This window comes from Otolemur garnettii, unplaced genomic scaffold (assembly GCF_000181295.1).
Source record: "Otolemur garnettii isolate 467f Iridium unplaced genomic scaffold, OtoGar3 scaffold00011, whole genome shotgun sequence".
NCBI classification, from domain to species: Eukaryota; Metazoa; Chordata; class Mammalia; order Primates; family Galagidae; genus Otolemur; species Otolemur garnettii.
Window position 1 is genome coordinate 14,812,555 of NW_003852406.1, and position 23,643 is coordinate 14,836,197.

Sequence of the window (23,643 nt, forward strand, 5' to 3'; positions counted from 1 at the left end):
CTTGCTGCCTTGTCTCTGTTTGACTGCAAACCGGGAAGAGCCCAGCGACTGTGCAGCAAGGCATCACGGACAGTTGCCTGACACCTGGTGACTGGGGCTGTGGCCCTCAGTTTCCACCGGGGCTCTGTTATGGTTAGAGCAGAACCATAAGGACAGGATGAAATCACACAGGTGGTGGTGCCTGCCTCCTGCCTGCCTCTGTGATGCAGGCTCCCTCTGCCTTCCTGAGCTGCTCCTATTCCTTTGAAACACCATTACTTTTCACTCTGCTTTTTGCACCTGCTGGGCCTTATGTCTGGATTGCTGTCCCTCTCCCATGAGGCACAGCATGCGACCTGTCACCCGACCAGAGTCAGCTTCACAGGGCTGGGAAACCTTCTATGATTCCGTCAGCTTCCCCCACCATTGTCCTTGATGACAAGGTTTATTTCTGTCTGCAAACTGGGACGATTTTAGAGCTGAATGAGAAGGGGGAGATGGAGTTCTGTGAGCACTAGAAAAGGTTGTGCTCGGGTTTGCCCTACTCCTAGATAGGCATACCATATAAATTTTCTCACAGATTTTACTTTTGTATTGTTTTTCCTGCTCACATTAATTTTCCTATGCTGTGTAAAATGCTGCACTGCCCCTGCCCCTTGACACACATGTACTCAGAAATGCTTATAAATATCCCATTGTTGCCTATGTAATTAGCCCCAAGGAGGGGAGAGATGCATGTGGAAGCTGCTGATTTGTGTGTGTCTGGTTGCTGGAGATTTCACCAGAAGCAAACCCAGACGAGCTGCTAATAAGTGTTAACACCATGGGGTTTGCCTGCTGGGTGACATCCCAGCTAACACTCAGGGGACACAACTCTTTCCCTTGACACAGCCTTTCTTGATTGCCAAGGGTGAATAAGTTCATAAATACCATTTTGAGAAGTGTTGGCAATAGCTGTTCTTGGTATAGTAAAATTTCATTAGTTTGGGATAATGGAAAGTCACCTAATTTAGGGGATTATAGAGAAATTTAAAAACATTAAAGTAATACCTAATAAATTGCACTGAACTGAGAGACGATAGGCCTAAAGGAGGTTTTTGAAATATGATCTGTGGCACAAATTTAAGACCCCATTGCCCAGTGGAGGGTTTTAGGGGATCTATGCTAATGGATATTTAGGAGCAGCAATTAACATACCACTTCATAATTAAGTACTTCTGGATTGCTTAAGGGGCATGCTCTGGCAACAGTTGGACCCTTAAATTCCTTACATACCCGGTGTTAATTTGAAGGAATTTAAAACTATTTTGATTACCCTATTTTGTTAGACCCTTTAAACTTCCAACTGTTTGGGTCTAGGATTACCTCCTACTAGGAATTAGTGTGGTCCCCATTAAAGACATCCATCCTTCTGTGTTTCAGATCAGCTAGTATTTCAGTGTCTGCTATGTGTAGCAGTGTTCGATCAGCTCTCAAATAGTAATAAAATGTAATTCCTGCCCTCAAGAAGTTTCCAATCCACTGTGTAAGATAGAGAAACTATCTTTTGGCCCTGGCAATAGCGTTAAAACCTGGGCTTTGGAGTCAGATAGCTCTGCTATTTTACTAGTTGTATGGGTATCATCTTTCACCTTTTAAGCCTCAGTTTCTTCATCTATAAAATTGGGGGGGGCTTGTTAGGAAGAAAAGTGAGGAAATGCTCAGATGTCAGTGTTCATTGTTTATCTGGTGTGGCTACTGCTAACAGGGTGAGGGAATAACCAAGGTATAGCATGACAGGTATTCCGTTAGGCTGGGGGTGTATTGTATTCCATGGGAACACAGGTATGAACAGATAACTCCCGGGGGGGCATTCAGGACAGAGAGAGGTTGGTACTTGGGGAAACACTGGCGAGGAGGCCGCATGTGAGCAGGACATCAGTGCTTTTCTGTTCATTCATTCCACAAACATTTTTTGAGCATTTATCACGTGTCAGAGACTTTGCCAGGCCCTGGGGTCACAGGAGTGACGCTAAAAAGACAAAAACCTGTGCCCTCTTGGAGCTTGTGTTCAGTGGAAGAGAGGAGTGCATACCCATGTGGGGAAACACTGAACTGGAGGGTGTAGGCACATTCTGCGAAAATGCAGTAATTACATGAGACCAGATGTTAGAGTGGTGTGTGGCGTGTAGGAGAAGTGAGTGAGGGGCTGAGGAGGGAAGCGGAAACTCTGGCAGCAGTCAGTAGCCATGGAGGCCTCAATTTATGTATGTATGTATTTATTTATTTATTGAGACAGAGTCCTACATTGTGCCCTTGATAGGGTGCTGTGGTGTCGTAGCTCACAGCAACCTTAAACTTTTGGACTCAGGCGATCCTCTTGCCTAAGTAGCTGGGAAGCCTAGGCTCCCACCACAGTGCCCAGCTATTTTTAGAGATGAGGTCTCACTCTAACTCAGGCTGGTCTCAAACTCCTGAGGTCCAGCAATCCACCCACCTCAGCTAGGATTATAGGCGTCAGCCACTGTGCCTGGCTGAGATTATTAAAAAAAATGTTTCTTCTCTCTTCTAGTTCTAATTACTTATTAACTGTAGACAACATTTAATAAACTAAGAAGTGAAAGAAATCCAAGTCCCACCATTCAGGAAAAATAACTATTTTGATCAGTTTCCTTTCAGTATTCCTACCCCTTGGCATTGGTGGATTGATTTCTTCAGTTGACGTGGTTGTGATCATACTCTAAGTACAGTTTAGCTGGTTTTTTTTTTTTCCACTTCTAGAGAGTAAGCATTTTCTGAAGTTCTCATAAACAGTATTTTTCTGGGCAAGGTAATATCCAATCAAGAGACTGAAACATGGCCCGCTTAACCAACCCTTTCTTTCAGACCATTGTCTCCAAGTCCTTATTAGCATAAAGAATGGTTAGCATCTTTATGTATCAAAGCATGTCTGCATCTAAGATCATTTCCTGATGTTAAATCTGCAACATCATGATCACCAGTTCAAGGAATGGTTGTTCTCTAAGATGTTTGAAACACATTGTCAGTGTGCTTCCTTAAAAGATTGCACTGACCAAAATCTCTCTGTGTGTACAAAAGTTTTGAAATACACAAAAATCAAGAAATGTAAAATCTGTACAGACAGAAAGAAATGAAGTTCTCCTACAACACTGATAAGCCGAGCACGTTGAAACTTGCACGGGTGTTTCTAGGCAGTAAAATAATGGACCATGATGTAGCCTGTCTCAAGATTTTCATCGTGAACTAGAGATACTTGGGTGTGGTAGGGAGTGGATGTGAGCAGGGTGTGAGGTTGGAGGGAGTCAGAGCACTTAGGTGACAGGGCATTCCCGAGTCCAGTGGCATTTTTGAGAACAAGTGACACCACTTCGTTTAAAGGTGAAATGGGCAGGTTTATGGCCAATGGTGAACGCTGGCTGGGCAAGGAAGAGAAGTCACTTTGAAGGTGTAGATGCTTTTGATTTTAGGGCCTCCAAATTCCCTGTTCCCTTGTTCCCCTGTAGTTCCTGTGCTGTAACTCTGTAACTGCTTAAATGTCACTGACCCCTATTGGACTGAATTCTCTGAACTCTTGATCCACAACATTAGCCATTTTTATGTACCCAGTTATTTAATTAAAGTCCATAAAATGTGGGGTGTTAGGAGAGGAGGCTAGGCAGGGTGTGTGGCCCAAGCCAGGAACATGGCCCTTGCCCTATTAGGGGGCTGGAGCTGGCTGGGGCTTTTGGGGCTGGGCAGCAGAGAGGGGACAGACAGATCTCCCTCCCCTCCCAGCCCGGGTAAGGCCTAGGCAAGGCAGGGTGCTTCATTTATCTCAGGATCCGTGCCAACAGTGGCGGTCTCTTTTTAAATGTAACATGAAACAATTATTTTTAGGTCTAATAGAAGAGGTAGTGATTTAAAGGTAAGGCAGAGAATGATGAAATCTGCCCTTAGGACGTCAAAAGCATAGTGTGTGGCCCATAGGAAGTGCCCAGTAAATATCAGCCATGGAGGTTGATGATAACATCCTGTCATCTGAGGATGTGAAGGTGTTGAGTGGCCTGTCTCCCTGATCATTTGGGAGGGGTTTGTTTCTCTGGCTGGGGTTCTGCTCCAGACAGATGGGAACACTTTCTCTCTTGATCACGCTCCAGAGTTTGTCCATTGGAAAACATCCTGGGCCTGGGCCTGGGCTTTCAGGCCTGGTGGCCTATCTTCCAGCCCTACCTTCCTGAGCTCTCCCATGGCTGCCGGAAGAATTGCCCAGAGGACACTCAGCTGTACCCCGACCTGGCCATTCTGGCATCCTGGGGCTGGACAACCCTAGTGTTAGACCACATATTAGCTTTCTGGAGCTGCCTTGAGAAATGACCACCACTGATGGCTCACAACAACAGGAATATAGTCTCTGCAGTTATGGAGGCCAGAAGTCCAAAGTCATGGTATTAGCTGGGCCGTGTGCTCTCAACAGGCTCTAGGGCAGAGTCCTGCCTTGGCTTTCCAGCTTCTGGTGGCTCCAGATCTTCCCTGCCTCGTGGCTACTTCATCCCACACTCCGCCTCTGTCTGTGTGTGGTCTCCACCCACTCTTTATGTCCCGACTTTTGTTTATTATGAGGACACGTCCCGCAGGATTTAGGGCCCATTGGTGCAATCCAGGATGCTCCCTTCTCAATATCCTTGATTATCTGCAAAACCCCTTTTCTCCAATAAGGTTACTGTCACAGGTTCCAGGAGTTAAGATCTGGGAATATCTTTGGGAGGCCACTGTTCAACTCTGCAGGCCAGAGGTGGGTGTGTGCTCTCACGTAAGGACCAACGTGGATCCCCTCTATTGTCCCTTTCTGCCCCAAAGTCATGGATGCTTGGCCTGGCCTTCTGGCTCTAGGCCCTCACTTGCCTTTTAGGAGAAACTGGGAGATTGAGAAAGCTTCTGCTGGGAGGCAGGTGTTCCTCCAGCACTTGGTGCCCAGCACTGCCTGGGCGTCGGGATCACCTTCTCCCACATGCCCTGGCACCCAGACTTTCTAGAGGAATGATCCCTGACGCTCACATGGGAGGTGGGTGCAGTCTGAAGTCAGGCATCTCTTTGCTTCTTGTGTAAGCAGGTGGACTTAGTCATGGCAGTTGTAGCTGTGATGGAATTTTTGTGGTAAATGGGGAGCTGGCTGTGAAAAATAGAAGCTTGGGGGCATGTGAGAAATACTGTGACTGTGCAGGGTAGGCGCAGCTGAATCTGTTACCAAAGTTGTGTGAACTCTCCAATACCTGCGTGCAAACAGTGTAATTCAAGCGAGAAGCCATGACTGGTCATTGTGGGTTACATGTCAGGGTAAATCAGCTAAAGGCCATCTGCCCTGCCTTTAAAACAGCAGTTCCCAACCTATGGGGTTGCCTAAGACCATCCTGCATACCAGGTATTTACAGGGGTCGCCTAAGACCATCCTGCATACCAGATATTTACAGGGTCGCCTAAGACCATCTTGCATACCAGATATTTACATTACAATTCATAACAGTAGCAAAATTACAGTTATGATGTAGCAACTAAAATATTTTTTATGGCTTGGGGACACCACAACATGAGGAGCTGTATTAAAGGGTCGTGGCATTAGGAAGGCTGAGAACCCCTGCTTTAAAACTATAGTTGATGGAGCAATAATTGTGTATGGGTTTCTCCTCGCTGCCTCATTCCCGTCAAAGCTCTGGTCAGTTTTTTGGGGTAAATATTCTCTCGCTCCTTCCTTCTCCACTTCCCTGTCCCTTTGTTTTCTTTATGCCGATGCTTTTCTCTTTCCTTTTCTTCCAACTCTCTAGTCTGTTGAAAACATTCACTGGATTGCCCTGTTGACAGGAATCTGTCTCAAAATGGCTCCATCCAAAAGGTTAGGTGGCTGGACGTGGTGGCTCACGCCTGTAATCCCAGCACTTGGGAGCCTGAGGCGGGTGGATTGCCTGAGCTCACGAGTTTGAGACGCATCTGAGCAAGAGCGAGACCCCCATCTCTAAGAAATAGCTGGGCTTTGTGGCAGGTGCCTGTAGTTCCAGCTACCTAGGAGGCTAAGGCAAGAATCACTTGAACCCAAGAGTCTGAGGTTGCCGTGAGCTAAGATGCTCTAGCACTCAAGGGTGACCAAGTAAGACTCTGTCTCAAAAAAAAAAAAAAAGTTTAGGTGGTTTTTAGGGCTCGGCTTTTCTGGATCACATTCTCCTTTCACCACCCATGGGGAAGGGTGCCAGGCTGCTCCTCGGCTCTGTTCCAAGTGTGTCAACAGCCTGGTGCTCTCTAGTTCACCAAGAGCAGAATAATCTTGGGTAAACATGGCCGTTGGGAAAAAGCAAATATTTGTCTTGGCAGTTGTCTCTCAAGTGTCTGCTGCCTCTTGTGTTACTGGACAGGGTGGGAGCTCTACCAGAGGGCATGGCATCAATCAGCCCATCTGGTTAAGCAGAGTTGGTAGAAATAGTGAATACAGATGTCGGAATGGCCGTGCCCTGCCCCTTTCTTTCTCCTTTCTGTGTGTCTCTGTCTCTCTCTACTCGCTGCCTCTCCCTTCCCCACCTTTCCCTCTCCTCTGCACAAGGCTGAGTATTCCCTCGTTCCTAATTTTAGTCACTTAAGCTGGGCTTCTCAACTTATCTTGTTGACATTTTGGGCCAACTTTCTGTCATATGGGCCTGTTCCGGGCCCTGGAGGATGTTTAGCGGTGTCCTTGGCTTCTACCCATAAGATGCCAGGGGCATCCCTCCCAGTCATGACTGTCAAAAATGTCTCCAGACAACGCCAGATGTTCCCAGGGGTGGAGGGGAAGGATCACCCTTGGTTGAGAACCTTGGGCTAAGCTGCTCCTCCCTAGGGTGGAAAGTGCAGTGCTGATGGTGTGGCTGGAGAAGCTGGCACAGATGTGTGTATATGCACTTGCATGTGTGTGTTCCAGGAGGAGCAGCAGTGGGGTCTCTTAACCTTAACTTTTATTTCTTAAGTGTCACCTTCCAAGCCAGCCATGGTCAACATGGCTGTGATATGGGTCTAGGAGGGCAGTTGGTGCTGCACAGATCAACATTACTGGCTGCTACCTTTTAGAGCCAGGATGAGCTAGCTTCTTCCCAGGCTCATTGCCATTCCTCCAGTGGCTTTAAAATGGGGATGCCAGTCACACTGAGGATGCTCAGGAGATGAGCGTGACACCTGGCACCTTGTGGTTGCTTTCTTCCTCAGCCAGCCAGCAAAGCATGACAGAAGTCCGTTGCCCATCATCTCTGTGAGTCTGTCAAACTCACTGCATGTCACCTGGGGGGAAGGCGCCGAACTTTGATGTCAAGGTGACAAGCTGTTTGGGTGTATGTAGTCCCTGGACCTTCTCAAGCGTGACTGCACTTTTCTGCAGCCAGCTCATCCTGCTGCTTTTGAAAACTTAAGATTCTGTCCCTGCGGGAACCGTGGATCTACCTTGAAAGCTTTAAGCATTTTTTATCATCTTTTAAAAACCCACTTCCAGAGTTTTGGGTTTGTTGTTGTAGTGTCCTGCTACAAGACAGGTCAAAACCAAGTACTTTGCCTTTGTGTGTTACCTCGTATTTGTTCTGTTTTTTAGTTTTTTCTTGGGAATTGCAAATATCTACAGAAAGAACAGCATCATGAGCCCCATGCACCCCCCAGCTTCAGTGATTATCAATACACAACTCATCTTGTGTTATCTGGAAGCCCCAGTTCCTGCTCATTTGATTGTTTAGAAGTAGATCCTTGACATCACACCATTTTGTCTGTATATATTTCATATTAAGCAACTCTAGAGGGACTTTCTCAAAACATTAATTATCCCTGTAAAATGAGCCACTACTACACCTACAAATTCCTTAGTTTTAAGTATCTGCTGCATTTGGTTGGGGATGTGTCTTAGATCTGGTGTAGTCTATTCTGAACTACCCCTCATTCAATCAGAGTGTTCAAGGGAGGACAGATCCTGGAAGTCATACTTCATGTTCAAGGGTCGGACAGGTCCTGGAAGTCGTACTTCATGTTCAAGGGTAGGACAGGTCCTGGAAGTCGTACTTCATGTTCAAGGGTTGGACAGGTCCTGGAAGTCGTACTTCATGTCTTTGTGTCTCTTGTGCTCGTATGTGGTGGTGCTGAGCCCTGTGCCCTGACCTGGCAGGGGCCCCATAGATACCTGCTTTTGCTCTAACACTGTGTACTTTGCCCCCTTCCAGGTTCTATGTCTTGATTCACAGGGCACAGCGTTTTCTCCAGGGAAATGTTCATGCTGTTGGGTGGGCTGCTGTCAGCCCTCCCACCCCCTGCTTAGATGAAGCCTTTTAAATCTGCTGTCTGCCAAACTTCTCTATACCAGTATTTGTGGTACCAGCCAGTGTTCTGGACATACGTGAAAATACAGTACTGATGCTGTAAGCCAGTGTTTTTCTTTTCTTTTCTTTTCTTTTTTTTTTTTTTTTAATTTTTTGCAGTTTTTGGCCAGGGCTGGGTTTGAACCCACCACCTCCGACATATGGGGCCGGTGCCTTACTCCTTTGAGCCACAGGTGCCGCCCCAAGCCAGTGTTTTTCAACCTTTATCTCACGGCGTGCTTGAAGCTATATAGTTAAACTTCCGTAGCACACTTAAATTATGTTGATCCAAAAAAGAATATATTTACTGTGCTGTGAACTTCTTTTGAAAATAAATTAGTGATCTTTAAAATTGTTCGCAGCACACCGGTTTAAAATCACTGCTCTAAGCATTACGGAGCCCAGGTTGAGCTCAGATGGTGCTTCTGGATGCTGCTATTGGAAGCTGCCTTCCTGGCCCCTGCTGTTCCTGTCTGTGGGCCTGGTTAGGCTGTGATCTTCTCACACCTCCACAGGCCCTGGGATACCGACTTTGTGTCTGATATGCTGGTATGTGGGGGTACTGAGCCCTGAGCCCCATTGGGTGCCGGCTCAGTGATGCTATTCTGTGTGCGGGCCCATCACCACCTCCTCTTGCAGACCCCATCGCCTGGGCCTGAGGGGCTCCTCTCCATCCTGTGCAGGCTTCCTCTGGCCGTGCCTAGTGTTGCCTCAGTGCTGACCCCACCCATGGGCCTTCCCAGGTCCCAGTTCCCCTTTCATAGCTGGCAACAGTGGTGCCCCTGCAGACAAACCCTTCAGTGACTCAGCTGCGCATTGATCGTAGATGTTGTGAAAGCCTTACTTCCAGCCAGCAGCCAGTTTTCATAACTGCACCTGAGCCGGGCATGGTTTCCCTAGAAATAGTGCCCCCTTGTCATTTTTTACCCACCCTGATGTCTGGCCCTTTCACATATACTGCACTTTGACCTCCCTGAAACCTCCCTGTTGAAACCTCTTGTCCTGCCCTGGTAGGCACCTCTGCTTTCACTCCCTCCTTCACTCAGCCACTTCTGAGAGACCTGGCTCTCTGATACTCTCACCCTGAGTCTGGAGAATGCAGGTGCACGGCCGCCTCCACTCTGGGGCTAACCCAGCCTTGGGGACATTATTAGGTTAGTGCCAGCTCACATGACGACCCACTACCTCTGCTTTGCCCTTTGCCCATGTGATATCATTTTAGGGGTCCTTGTGTGTTCCTCTGGTGACAAGCAGCCCTTACTCCCTCCTTCTCAGAGCCCCCCTATCCAGTGGATGATAGGGGTTCCTGGCTGCCACCTGCCCTGTTTCCCTCTACTTTCCTTGACTGTTCCATTCTGAGGGAAGGGAGCTTGGGGTGGGAGTATCTGTCCCTTTCCCATCTGCTCCACGGTCTCCTTTCTCCAAGTATCCTCCTCTTTCTCCTACTACCCTCTTTTATCCCCGTTCCCTTTAGTCTGCAAGTGTCCAAATTCCTAAATCTGTTTGTTTGTTCTTAATTTTTTTTTGAGACACTCTCTCTCTGTCACCCTGGGTAGAGTGCCATGGCATCATCATAGCTCACAGCAACCTCAAACTCTTGGACTCAAGAGATCCTCCTATCTCCCCTTCTCAAGTAGCTGGGACTACAGGCACCTGCCACAATAGCCTACTGGTTTCTCTGTTGGGAGTAGAGACAGGGATCTCGCTCTTGCTCAGGCTGGTCTCGAAATCCCAACTCCTGAGCTCAAGGGACCCACCTGCCTCAGTCTCCCAGAGTGCGAGCACCGTTAAGGACCTTAAAATTCCTAAATCTTTTAACAAGGAACCCTTCCTGGAACCCTGAAGGGTATGCATTATTATTCATTTTCACAGATGGGGATGCAGAACTTAGAGAGGGGATAGTGCCCAGACTCTCACACCAGCTGGTTAAAGTTGGAGGCAGGGTGGAGCTCAGGCCGCTGGTCAAAGGCCGAGGAAAAGATGGCAGCCCTTCAGAGGAGCCCCATCCTTGGCACAGGGTTAGGAGGGAGCTTTGAGACTGAACATATAGCTGAAATGATGGCCAGTGCCAGTCATAGGAGGCTTTAACTCTCAACTTCTTGATATATTAAGTACCATCTGTCTTCCCATCTTGATTTGAATTCTTCAAGGACTATCACTTCATTTTTTGGGGGGGTCTCTTAGAATACTTTGTACATAGTTGGTGCTTAATAATAGGTTCCTTATCTAGAAATTTTTAGGCTTTAACTTCAACCTGGAAGCCCTTTAAAACACATGATTAATTTCTGGGTGTGTACAATGAACACTGGGCATTTTTGCATGGTTGAGTTGTAACTGTTCCAAAGGAGGCTTGGTTGGTAGATATTTTTATATTTCTGAAATCAGGACCCCTCAGTAATGTATATCACAGTGTGGATTGTATGACATGGCATTTTGTAATTGAAGAAATTGGCATTTTAGTTGTAGATGTAAAAATTTAAGTGTTACAGATCCTAATCCCAGCTTTTCTCCTCCTTAAAACATAGTCTCAGCTTCCCTTCTCAGTTTATCTTGCCACTTGCGACCATTTGTAGAATGTATCTGGAGCGTTGGTCTCATCAGTACTTCTGAAATCAACTTAAAGTTTAGTATCTGTTTCAGACTTCTATGCTTTTGTAAAACTCGATAAAAATCAATGTTTGAAAAAAATCATAAAATTCAAGCACATTTAAAAAATTATTAGATTCAGTCAACATTAATTATTTTGTCAAATTGCTGTAGAAGTTTCTTTGGAAACTTCTCAGTTGTATTGTTGTGGACAGTGGCAAACTGGTGCACGCAGACCGCCCTTTGGTAGCACCAGGCTACATAGTGAGTCCATGGAAATGGATGAACTGGTTTTTTCCCTCTTCCCCCCAAAACCCTATTAGTTGGGCTTCTGATCCCTGCTGACCATAAGGAAAACACAGCTGGGAAACATCCCTAAGTCCACTGACCTGCAGAGATCAGCCAGTGACGTCTGTGTGACTCACTTTCAAAATAAAGTCAGTGTTCAAGTTATAGTTTAATCAGATGCTTAATCAGATTATTTTATTCATTGAAAACCAACAGAAGGCAGATGAGTGGCTATTCTCCTGGTTTATGGAGCATGTTCAGCTCTCCCCGTCTTGCCATAGAACTGTAGATTTAAATATCTTCTCATCTGCATAGAGTGAAACCTCAGCATCCCATGTCCTAACAAACTTAATTTTAGCATGTTCCCCATTATTTGTGAGATTAAAAATACTGATTAGGAATTGCCTTTTAAATAAGAGTTAAGAATTTTGATTCTCTGTCTAGAGGGCTCGATGTGGTGTGAATGTCAGGTATTTTATGCTCAAAAATAGCTGTGATTATCTTACCAGAACACTTAAATCTTTAAATTCTAATGTGAGTTGGCAGGAACGCTTCAGGGAAGTATACCAAAGAATTCGAAAACGAAGTCCAATTGAATTAATTTTCACTTTAGTGTTTAAATTATACTGTTAATGGTGAGTTGACACGAGACAAATTTATGCTTTGGTGAAAATGGATTATACTTAGAAGAATTATCTTAGAAATATACTACCAAACACACATGTAATTTTAAATTCTTTATAGCTACGTGCAAAAGGCAAATTACTTTATTAAAATGTACTTAACCCAGTACATCAAATTCCATTTCAAAATATAATTAATATAAAAATTATAAATGAAGTATTTCACATTCTCTTGGGTATTAAGCATTTGGCTACTGTGTTTTGCCTTAATAGATACCGTGCATCCCCATTTTTAGACCAAACTTTTAGGTTAAAAGTTTGTGTTAATTTTTTAATTGAAATTTTTGTTCTATTTAGGTACTTGGTTTTTGTATAATAAAGGATTTTTAGCATTTTAAAAGATTATGGTACAAGAAATGTTATGTAATAAATAATTACAAAACACACAACAGATGCTAGGTATAAGAAAGGTTATGCACTGGTAACAAATTTACAGTATTTGCCATCGTACAAGGCTGAGAGCTTTGTGTCACTGTCAATATCAGAAGTGTTGACTTTGTCAATTTCTGCATTACCAGTGTCTTCTGAAGAGAATCATAGCAAATTGGGTTTTCAAGTCGGTTGCAAAACAATTGCTTTTGCATTTTTTGTAACAGGGGCTTTCATTGTAAGTTTGTCATAAGGTCAACAAAACAATTACCATATTCCAGGCTATTACTTTGTATATGGATGTTTTCATTGCTTTCTAGAGTTATGCTTTAATGCATAAGCACTAATAAATGCATTAAAAACGTTTATACAGATATAGAATTAGTACCATCCATGTATAATGTGCATTCTTATTTTTCCCTTAAAAATTTGGGCAAAAAGGCACAGATTATGCCTGACAGAATATGATGTGCTTTGCACTCACTGCAGGTCTTAATTCACGTTGTGTCACTTCACTTGCTTGGTAGCCACATGGCTGAGTGGGTCTCATATTGGGCAGCGTAAAACTAGAAAGTCAAAGCCCAGTTTGAGGCAGGTAATTTGCATACTGCTCGAGTTGTTGTATATTTGAATTATGATTTGGTCCAAAATAATCTTTAAATGATTTCCTGGTTACCTCCAGGGGTACAGCAGTGAATCTGGAGTCTGGGTAATTGCCCCCTCCCCAAATGCCTCTGGCCAGCTGCATAGGTGATTTTTTTAGCAAGTGGGTCCAGTGGGTGGGCTCATTGTCTCATCCAAGGGGCCAGGAGGGAACGCAAGAATTGGTTTTATTTGTTCTATAACAAATAGAGACTCAGACAGGTCTCTGCAGGCCACTGCTCCATTTTTTTTTTTTTTCATTTTAAGGGATTAAAGAGAGAAAAAAGATGATGAAATGATTTTTATTTTTCCAAATGAAAGGGTAATGTGGAGGAGACCTGTTCCTGGAGAAGACATTGCTGCTATTGGAGGGTATGTGCACTAGAACCTTCCATAGTTGACCCTCCCTACACTGACCACCTCCTTAAGGCGACCTAATTTTTATAGAACAGACACGCACCATGTGTACTTATCAGTACAGTAGGCCTAGTTCCTCATGTTGACCACCTCCATGTGTTGGCCAGTTTGATATAGTCCCTTGGGTGGTTAACTTAGAGAGGTTCTACTGTATTTTACTTTTCACCAAGGGTAAGGTGGGACTAAGTTATTCTGAGTAGAGATGCTGGTACTGGAATGGCAGATTGAGAACGTAAAAGATAAGTAGAAAGTCCTGTAGGAACCCGAACAGGTGAGCAGGAGTATCAGAGCCCTTTATCCTGGTTTATGCCCCTGGGAGTGAGGTCTGGTGGGGAGCTGCCCTGCCTGTGATCATCCAGCCTGCTGCGTGCTTCCAGCAATTGTAACTCGGGCCACCTGGGTCTTTCCTGGGTCACCTGTGCCTTACTGTGTGCAACAGGGAATAGAGAGCAAGCAGCTGTGTGTTTATTTGATTAGTATAGAATTGTTTTTCTGTATAAGTGAACACAGCTTTATTATGCTTTTGTTAATTAAAAATATTAGTTTTATGAAATATTTAAATTTAAATCATATGATAAATGCGTCATGATATACTGTGGTCTGTCTTTAGAGAGGAGTGGAGTGAGGTGCAGAGGACTCAGGATGTTAGAGAACAAGGATGTCCCTGACGTTGGGTGAGCTGGTACCTGGCTGAGTGCTGAGTACCTGAGTGATCTTACAACCCTGTGTGTGGAACAGACCTGAGTGTACCTTACCTGTGTGATCTTACAACCCTGTGTGTGGAACAGATATTAGAAAAAGTACACTGTACTAGCTGCCAAATTATGCAGAGAAACTTATAAAACCCATGAAAATTCCAAGAATTGCAAAAATAGGGGGAACCGCAGGGGAAAGAAAGCTTCTTAGCCTTTAAAGGGGGAGGGGTGGGGATGACAGCTCAGGGACAGAAAGGAAGTGATGTAAGGCTAAGGAGAATTCCTTTTCACAGGACACTGAGAGGAGGAGGAGGAGGAGGTTTCAATGACAGAAGTGCAGTGTGCTGGAGTGTGTTTGGTTTTGAATGATACGTACCACGACAGACATGCAAAGAATCATTGCCCATGTGAGGAAAGGGGAGATGGATTTAGCTTTTTAAAAAAATTATCAGGTGGCAACTTAGGAAGATTAGATTTCACTTGGTAAGAGTATCAGGGCAGCAAAATTTGCTTTTGAAAGGTGAATTTCGAGAGTTACAATAGCTGCTAATCAGGGCCAAGTGGTGACAGGTTCTTATTTATTGAAAATGAGCGTCTCTGATTTCCGCATTATGTGTACCTGAGCATCTCATTTGCTCTTGATTAGCCAGATCATCTGCTTGAACGACCTTGTGTTCTTGTTTGCGATATTTTTCTTAGGTTGCCAGGGGCTGGTGGTTCTTCCCTCGCTTTTGTGTTGTGGCACGTTGGCTCACAGCACCCAGGCCACCGGCTGTGAGGGCTGGAAGGATGTTGCCAGTGTGGATGTTCATAGGAGCATGACCTCTAAATAGGATGCCCCGACTTCTCCAGGCTGTAGACTGGGGTGTTCCATCAGAGACGGCGATGTTTCCATTGGTAGGAAAAGCAGATGATTCACCGCCGGAAGAAGCCACATCTCTCTTCCCTTCCTTCAGGTGGATCGTATCACGAGAGCAGCAGTTCTGAGTTACTGGTACTGAGGAGTAGCCCTGAGAATAAAAGTGGGGGAGAATGCACTTGCTGGAACCTTCATGGGCAGCCCCTATTTAACCCGAGGGTTCTGACATAGGCAGGCAGTCCCCGTGTGGCCAGGAGCACCCAGGATCCTCCATTGCAGCTTCCCAGAGTGGAGCCAGCTCTGCCCTACAGTGGCGGATCCCCAGGGGGAGTTCCCTGACTTCACCTGGATAGCATCTACAGTGCTTGTCTCTGCTTTTTAAATATTTATTTTTAATGGACTTTTTTTTTTTTTTTTTGGTATAGCAGTTTTACATGCACAGCAAAGTTGAGTGGAAATGACAGAGAGCTCTTGTCCCCAAACCTGGTTCCCCCAGAATCCCACACCAGAGCCGTGCTCTCAGAGCTGATGAGTCTGTGTGGACATGTCTTTGCCATCTAAAGTCTGTGGTTTACATGAGGGTCTGTTCTTAGCAGTGCACATTTATGGGTTTTGACAGGCCCATGATGGCATGCATCCACTGTCACGGTGTCACACGGGCAGTTTCACTGCCCTAAGCATCTTCTGTGCTGCCTGGTCATCCATTCCTCCCCTGAACCCCGGCAACCACTCGTCTTCTCGCTGTCTCCAGAGTTGTGCCTTTTCTAGAGTGGGAATCGTGGAGTGTGCAGCCTTTCAGGATTGGCTTCTTTCTTTCAGTGATGGGTTTAATTTTTCCCGTGTCTTCTCATTTCTTTCTAGCCCCGAACAGTGTGTTCCACTTTCTGTGTGTGCCTGCTCGCGCTTCCCCAAGAGAAATGTGCAAACAGTTGACAAATAACACCTATTGTGTGCGTCAGATCCCTCTGTCTACTCTCCTGTGACTTTGTGTTCCCAGAGGGTCCCACTTGGAATGAGAGAGAATAACAGATGTCCTCAGGGGTAGGGAGTGGGGGAATAACTTATAGAGTCTTTATGTCCCATTCTCCAGTTTTTATGCCTCTGAAAGCCTTTGCTGTGGACGTGGGAATGAAGACATAATATGAAGTGATAGATTTCCCTAATTGCCAGTAGGCCAGACCAGAGAGAAGCTTATTAAAAGACAGCAGGTTTATGGCAAAAGAGTGAATGATGGTTTAATCCCTGGGACCAAGAGAGGAAAAGGAGGGCTTTAGCAGGGACCTTGAGGTACCAAGGAAGATGATCAGACACTCCATTCTCTTCAGTGCATGCATGCAGGCATGTGTGTGTGCATGTCACACTGTGTGCCACAGTGCCCACACACACCACACACCTGACTCCATCCTGACCCTGCTGCTGAACCCCAGCCTCTTGAGGCCCTGTATGCTGGCCCTTGTTTCTTTGAGTATTTTCATAAGTTTTCTGATATTAAACACTTAATGTATATAAGGAATCGTCTGCGCTGAGGATAGAAATAGGGCAGAAGCCACAATTCTTGCCCTCTGAAAGTTAACAGAGTAGTGGGAAATAAAGACACTTAAATAGTTTAATTACTATTAATATTATATAAATATTATTTCAACATAGTGTTCTAAGTATAGAAATTAAGATGTGTTCGATGAAGTCTCCTCGGAGCAGGTGGAACTAGACGGACAGGCAGATGGATGAGGTGTGGGGAGGTCATTTTAGGCATGGAAGAGTGGGCATCAAGGGCCCCTTGGGTGAAGTCAGCTCAAAGGGTGCAAGCATGAGGGGCGTCCGCTCAGTGGTACTGGAGCACAGACTTCTGGGGCAGGTTCAGTGGGAGGTGAGGAAGTGGGCATTGGAGCGCCTGAGAACTTGGCCTTGAAAGAGACTGAAGACCCAACCCAAATGGCTGTCCTGACCGGTTTACCCTGGAGGGGAATTGGTGAGTAGGTGGGACTGGAGCAGGCTGCTGCAATAAATTGGGATTTAGTCCAGAAGTTGAGCATTGCCAGATGGGAACACCTGGGCCATTAACTGCTTTGTATGAATAACAGGAGTGAGGAAAGGTTTAAATAATTTAATTTTCTGGTTTTTATTGTTTTGTTTTGGTTTTAGAGACAGAGTCTGGTTTTTATTGTTTTGGTTTTGGAGACAGTCTTGCTCTGTCACCCTGCCCAGAGTGTCGTGGCATTATAGCTCTCGGTAACCTTGAACTCATGGGCTCAAGCGATCCAACTGCCTCAGCCTCCTATGCAGCTGGGACTATGGGTGTGTGCCACCATGCCTGGATAAGTTTTCTGGAGACAGGGTCTTATTCTTTCTCATGCTAGTCTCAAACGCCTGAGCTCAAAGGATCCCCCTGCCTTGGCCTCCCAGAGTGCTAGGATCTTCATGGGCCTAAAGTGCATTGCCAGATTTTGTTATAGTGACTTGAGTTTAGCAAAAACATTTAAGTTTGTGTTTGTTCATTGGAAGGTATTAAAGGCATCAGGGTTATTTTAAACGTGTTTAGCATATTTTATTTTATAGAGTTACCTCTTTCTAAAAGATGAATGTGTTTCTTTTTCTTCTCCCAAAGGAGGCCCTTGGTATAGCACTGACTAATTGAAATTCCTAGTCATTTGAGTGTTACCTAATTAGATGTCTGTTGAAAACAATTGGCGGTAATAATGTACTGAAATATAGTAGTTGGTCTAGAAAGAAAAAGTTTCTTCTTTTATATGAGGAAAAACACCCTCCTGTCCACTGTTGTTGGCATTGCAAAGGATGGGAGACTATGGTGGGAATAAAATGGGAAAAAACAAAACTTGGAGAAAAGAGAAAAACCAGGAATTATTTTAGAGTAAGCATTTCGAAGTCAATTTAAAACTTAAGAATGAATACTTTGTCTAGTTTGTAAAATAGTGAATTAATGGTAGGTTTAAGAACAGCTCACTTATAAAAACAGCTCATTCGTACGCAGTCCAGTGTTTATGGAGCAGTCCCATACCCAGCACTGTTTGAGGGCTGGGGACACGGCTCGTGCCAAGTGGAGTCCTTGGTCTCATGACGTCTCCATTATGTGATCCACACATGGTACGACTAATTGATTTTTATTATAGGTGTTTTTAAAGGTTTTGGAGAAGATGATGAGTTACTGAACAATAAGGAATTTGTGGCATCTGTCAGTTTCTTTTTGTCATGAGAAACTTATAAAGATGCCGTGAAGTAAAGTGGCACAATTAGAACACTTCTCTTGCCCTCCTCAGTAAACACGTATTTCACATGACTTTGGATTAGCATTTATTGCACCATTAACTGATCATTTATTCACCTTGTGCTTAGTCATTTAATTGTGAGTGCAGTGGTGCGAAGGGAACCTTCAACAATTATTTGCATAAAAACTAATTATAACATTATTCTCCAAGGTGTCTTGGAGGGCACCTGTCCCAAGATGGAGACCACAAAAAGTAAAGAAATCTGTGCATACAAGAGATTGGAGCTACTTACTCATCATCCCCTTGAGCATGTTAAAGCACCCTAAAATGTTCTGCACGAGAGAAACTCCTCGATTTTGTTTAAACCAGTATTTTCCACATTTATCCTGAGAATCTCTTTTGCCGATAATATCTCTTGTTTCCTAGTTTGCCAGGAGGCTGTGTTTAGAGGTATATGAAGGGATCTCTGTAGCTTTTCTGCTGGGGTTCACTCTTCTCTCCGCCCTGCATTTTATTTCTCACCTCCCTGCTTGTTCTCTGTTGAGTTTTCTCTGTCCCTGACCCAGCACCCTGCTGTTAGTGGGCAAGTGGGGGGGGGGGAGCTGTGATGGGAAAATTGGGCATCTCCCCCTGGAGACAGATATCGCCTGGAGCAGCAGAGCTGGACTTTAATCCTTGGGCTCCACTTAGAAGAAAAATGTTCTCAACGTTTTGACAAAAACAGATAACACAAATCTTTGGCAAGGGGTAGAATTAGAACTTTGTTTGCAGAATTTCTCCCTTTTCTCATCTTTGTCGGGTCTCCAAAGAACTGTTTGGTTTATTTCTTCGCTTCTTGAGTTTTGTGATTTTGAGTAATTAGTAATATGTGTGTCAGACTTTAGTGATGACTTCAAGCCAAGAGGATACTCTGCTCATCCTCAGCTGAATCTAGTGGATTTTCTCTGCTCTGCTTGGTCTTGTGTTACAAAAGCACTTTTGTTAACTTTGGGCAGCAAAAGCTCTTGGGATGGTGCCCCCATGGGCCCGTACTCTGATCTTGATGCTCATGCCGATGGTGTCAGGAGAGAGCCTGAGTGTGATGTTACACTGGTCCCTGCTTTTTAATGAAATCTTAAGACACATGTGTTCTCAGCCACGTGGGACCTGTCGCACATCTTGAAGTTTCAGCCACACACGTTGTGCAGACTCCTCAGATCCCCTTCAGCTTGCACCCACATGCCTGTGGGGATTATGCCAAGTGGTACATGGAAAATGAGAGCCCATTAAACCCTCACAGTGAAAAACTGCCTGGCATGGTCTCAATCAGATCACTTAATATGTGTCTTGTTTCTTTAATGCTGTTGAGATGGTATTATTAGTTCTACTATTGACTGAATGCTTACTGGGTTCCAGACACTGTGCTAAAAACTTCACCGGATACTCTCTCATTTCATCCTCTTAACATCCAAAATAGCTAAGTATTAACCACCTCTGCTCTGAGGATGAGCAACCTTGGACTCGGCAAGCTTCCCTGAAGCAAGCAGGGAGCAGCCTGGGAAGCAGAAGCAGTTAAGTCCTACCCTGTTGTCCTGAGGTTGGTGATGGCATTTCAGGAAGTAGCTTTTACCGACTGCTGTTCATGTACCTGGGCACAAATACTTCAGAAAGGTACAGTGTGGGATCTGCTAAGTGATCTCTCCCATGACGCTCTGGAGAAGGTTGCTTTCGCTTAGGGCAAGGTTACTTATCATAACAAACTCCTGGAACCCTAGAACTCAGTTTCTATTTACTTGAATGGATTGTATCCATGTTAAAAACAAACGCTGTAGGTAGGTAGGTGCGTCTACCTGAAGACATAGTCGATCTGAAGCATTCTCCAAAGATCTTGTTATGATCAACTGAAGAACAGTGCGTTTCTACCATTGCTCCTACCAAACCCAAACAGGCTAGAGAGCATTGCTGATTGCATCAAGTATACTGTCTCCTTGAGTCTTCACGTCAGCCCTTTGGATGGGCATTATTATAGAGCAAGAATCGGCGGGACAGAGAAGTTAAGGCACGCCAAGGCCAAATGACTAAATGATCCAACACTTTTAACCACTATACTATTGCCTTCTTTGAATGCCATGTTTTGTGTCACAAATCCTAATGCATCTCCATCTCCATTGTGGGCCGGTTCTGAATAGAGAGGCCAGCAGGGGACACTGAGTGGCTTCCCTGGCTGTGTTCTAGAGTCACCAATACTTTAAGTCTCACAGTTGCTCATCTCTGAAATTGGATAGTGGTTCTTGTCCTTTGTCTCCCTTCTAAGCAAATTTTCTAGGGGAAGAGGAAACCACCAGCACGTGAAGGGTGTTAATTAAATTTGTACTTAGCTGGGCACAGTGGCTCTTGTCTGTAATCCTAGCACTCTGGGAGGCTGAGGCGGGTGGATTGCTTGAGCTCAGGAGTTAAGAGACCAGCCTGAGCAAGAGTGAGACTCGTCTCTACTTAAAATAGAAACAAAACACTAGCCAGGTGTTGTGGTGGGTGCCTGTAGTTCCAGCTACTTGGGAGGCTGAGACAAGAGGATTGCTCAAGCCCAAGAATTTGAGGTTGCTATGAGATATGATGCCACAGCACTGTACCCAGGGTGACAGAGTGAGACTGTCGCAAAAACAAACAAAAAATTAGATTCGTACTTCATAGCCAGTGCACCTTGTATGTCTGCAAGGACTTATGGCTTTTCAGCCAAGATGGTAATTATGGTATTCTCAGGATGCGTGCATTATGAACCTTTAAAAATAAGGCAAGGAGAAGAATAAATTTGTTTGCTGGAGATAAAAGGAACATAATGGGCTCATTATGGGGATAACATTTCTGTATTTTATAATCTCAATAGAAAAAAATCTTTTTATGTATAAATATAACACAATAAAAATAAATCTGTAAGGAGGTTAAACACATTACAATGGAAAATGTTTTACCCCCAGGGAACGGCCCATCTGTACAGTTATGTCTCCTTTGTTTTTATTCGTCTTCAAATCACCTCTTCATCAATTCCCTTGTTAAGAGTGAATCTCCCTGTCTCTTGAAATAGTTGTTTGCCTTGTTTTCAATGCTAGCTTTGAGCTTCTTGCTTCAGTTACTTTAGCTATGGTGCATAAACATGAGTTGAAATTGTGTGTGATAAATCTTCATGTGACTACAAGATTTATTACTTTGTTTTCAGATAGCCTGGGATGATTGAGAAGATAGCAGGTAACAAGAAGCTTTGTATTGGGTGGAATTCCTTTGGTTAAAGTAACAAACTCTACCTAGCTTAAGTAAAAATAGGAGATTTATAATAAGGATCTAGCAGTGTCTGAGGAACCCCAAGGCAAGGATGAAAGTGGCCCTCACGTGTGAGCGGGAGCTGGAGATTGGGTAGGTAACGTCTTACTTGGCACTCACCATGAGCACACGTGCACAGATGTTGGCAAAATAAGGAGGGAAGTTGATGGAAGGAAAGTAGGAATTCACGTAGCCTAATCGTTTAACACTTGAGCAAGTGTAAAAAGTTGAATAGCTCCATGGCATTCTTTGGGAAAATAATTCATGTTCATTTTCTAAAATTCAAATCCTGTAAGAGGTAAAAAACCATTTAAAATTTATTAGTTATTTTGGTAACATCCTTCAAGACATGTCTCTGGACATCCAGGCACACACACACACACACACACACACACGCAAAAGGAAATCAATAACGCATGTGGTCATTTGCTTCTTATTCACTCAGACGTATATCATCAAAACTCCTAGTGGGCCAGGTGCAGTGGCTCATGTCTGTAATCCTAGCACTCGAGGAAACCGGGATGGGAGGATTGCTTGAGGCCAGAGTTTGAGACCAGCTGAAGCAAGAGCGAAAGCTCCACCTCTACTAAAAATAGAAAAATTGGCCAGGTGTGGATGTGTGCCTGTGAGTCCCAGATGCTTGGGAAACTGAGGACAGAACTGCTAGAGCCCGGAGTTTGAGGTTTCCTTGAGCTCTGATGACGCTACTGGCAACAAAGTGAGACTCTGTCTCAAAAAAAAAAAGCATAAATATTTTTCCTATGATATTTTTTAACAATGTATTATCGGTTTTAAAAAAAAAATTTTTTTTTTCAGCGATTGGAAAGGCTTTGTTAGCAGAGAAAGGGGAGAAAAAGACCAGAGTGGAGTGTGACCACGAGCCAGCTGAGCTCTCATAGTTTCAAGAGGCTTTTATTATCCCTCATCAGTAGGGTTGAATGTGGGGAGCGGTTCTCAGAGGGGTCATCCCTTCTGCAGAGGGACTAATTTTTGCACTCAAGGCAAATCTAGGCATTACTCTCTTAATTGGCCAGCCAGCTGGGGCCAGAGTAAAAGTTACTGTTCTGTTGATTCGCAGGACCACTGGTCTTGAAGCAGGGGGTGCCGGGGAGGGGTTGCTGTGATCATGCAGTTTAGTTTCTGGCTTGCTCCTTCCCACCAGAATGGCTGTACTCCAGTCAGGGTTGTGAGGATTTCCTCCCCACAGCTCCCCACTTTTTATTTTGAGGGCTGGGGGTGAAGAACTCTTTCAGAACTGCTTTCTGTGGGACAGGGATAAAGACTCCTTTTAGGGTACAGAGTGGAGTTATTGGGACTACTGATGCTTCAGTGTTGGTCTGACTGAGCTTCTTGTACGAGAATTTAAGTAACGTGTTTCTGAGTTAAGCTACGGACTGACTGTATTTTGAATAAATGGGGTTCCTGTTTAGGTGGGTCAGTTACTGGAAGGTAGGGTGGAGGGTTTAAGATCATTTGGATTGGTTCTTTGGTGAAATTTTTTGTTTCATTTTTGCCATTCATGTATTTTAGATTTTTACAAAATATAGCTAGCCAACCATCTCAGTCCTTTACGGTTGTATTATTTTACTGCTATTCTTAAAAGGGTTTTTCCTATCCCTTTATTATAAAACATTTCTTTTTTAATTTTTTTTTAGTTTAATGTGAGAGTATAAACAACCAGGTCAAAATATTTGAATTTGTTAGGTAGAGTCCCTCTTGTAGTTATGACCCTCACTCAAAAGGTGTGCCATACACTCCCACACTGTGCCCATTCAGTGAGAGCACCCCACCCTACTCCCCTTTCCTTCATACCCCCTCCCCCCAGCTAGAATTGAAATGAGTTTTTCTCCTGTGTGGGCATACATTAGATCATCTACTGGCTTCATATTAGTATTGAGTACATTGGGTAATTGTTTTTCCATTCTTGTGATACTTAGAAGAATGTGTTTCAGCACCATCCAGGTTAATACAAAAGATGTGTCACTGTCTTTTTTATGGCTGAATTGTATTCCATTGTATCATATACCACAATTTGTTTATCCATTCCTGAGTTGATGGACATTTAGGTTGTTTCCACGTCTTGGTGATTGTAAATTGAGTTGTAATAAACAATCTAGTGCAAATGTCCTTATGATAAAAGGATTTTTTTTTCTTCTGGATAGATGCTTAGAAGTGGGATTGTGGGGCCAAATGGGAGATCTAATTTGAGTTCTTTGAGGATTCTCCATACTTCTTTCCAAAGAGGCTGTATGAGTTTGCAGTCCCACCAACAGTATAAAA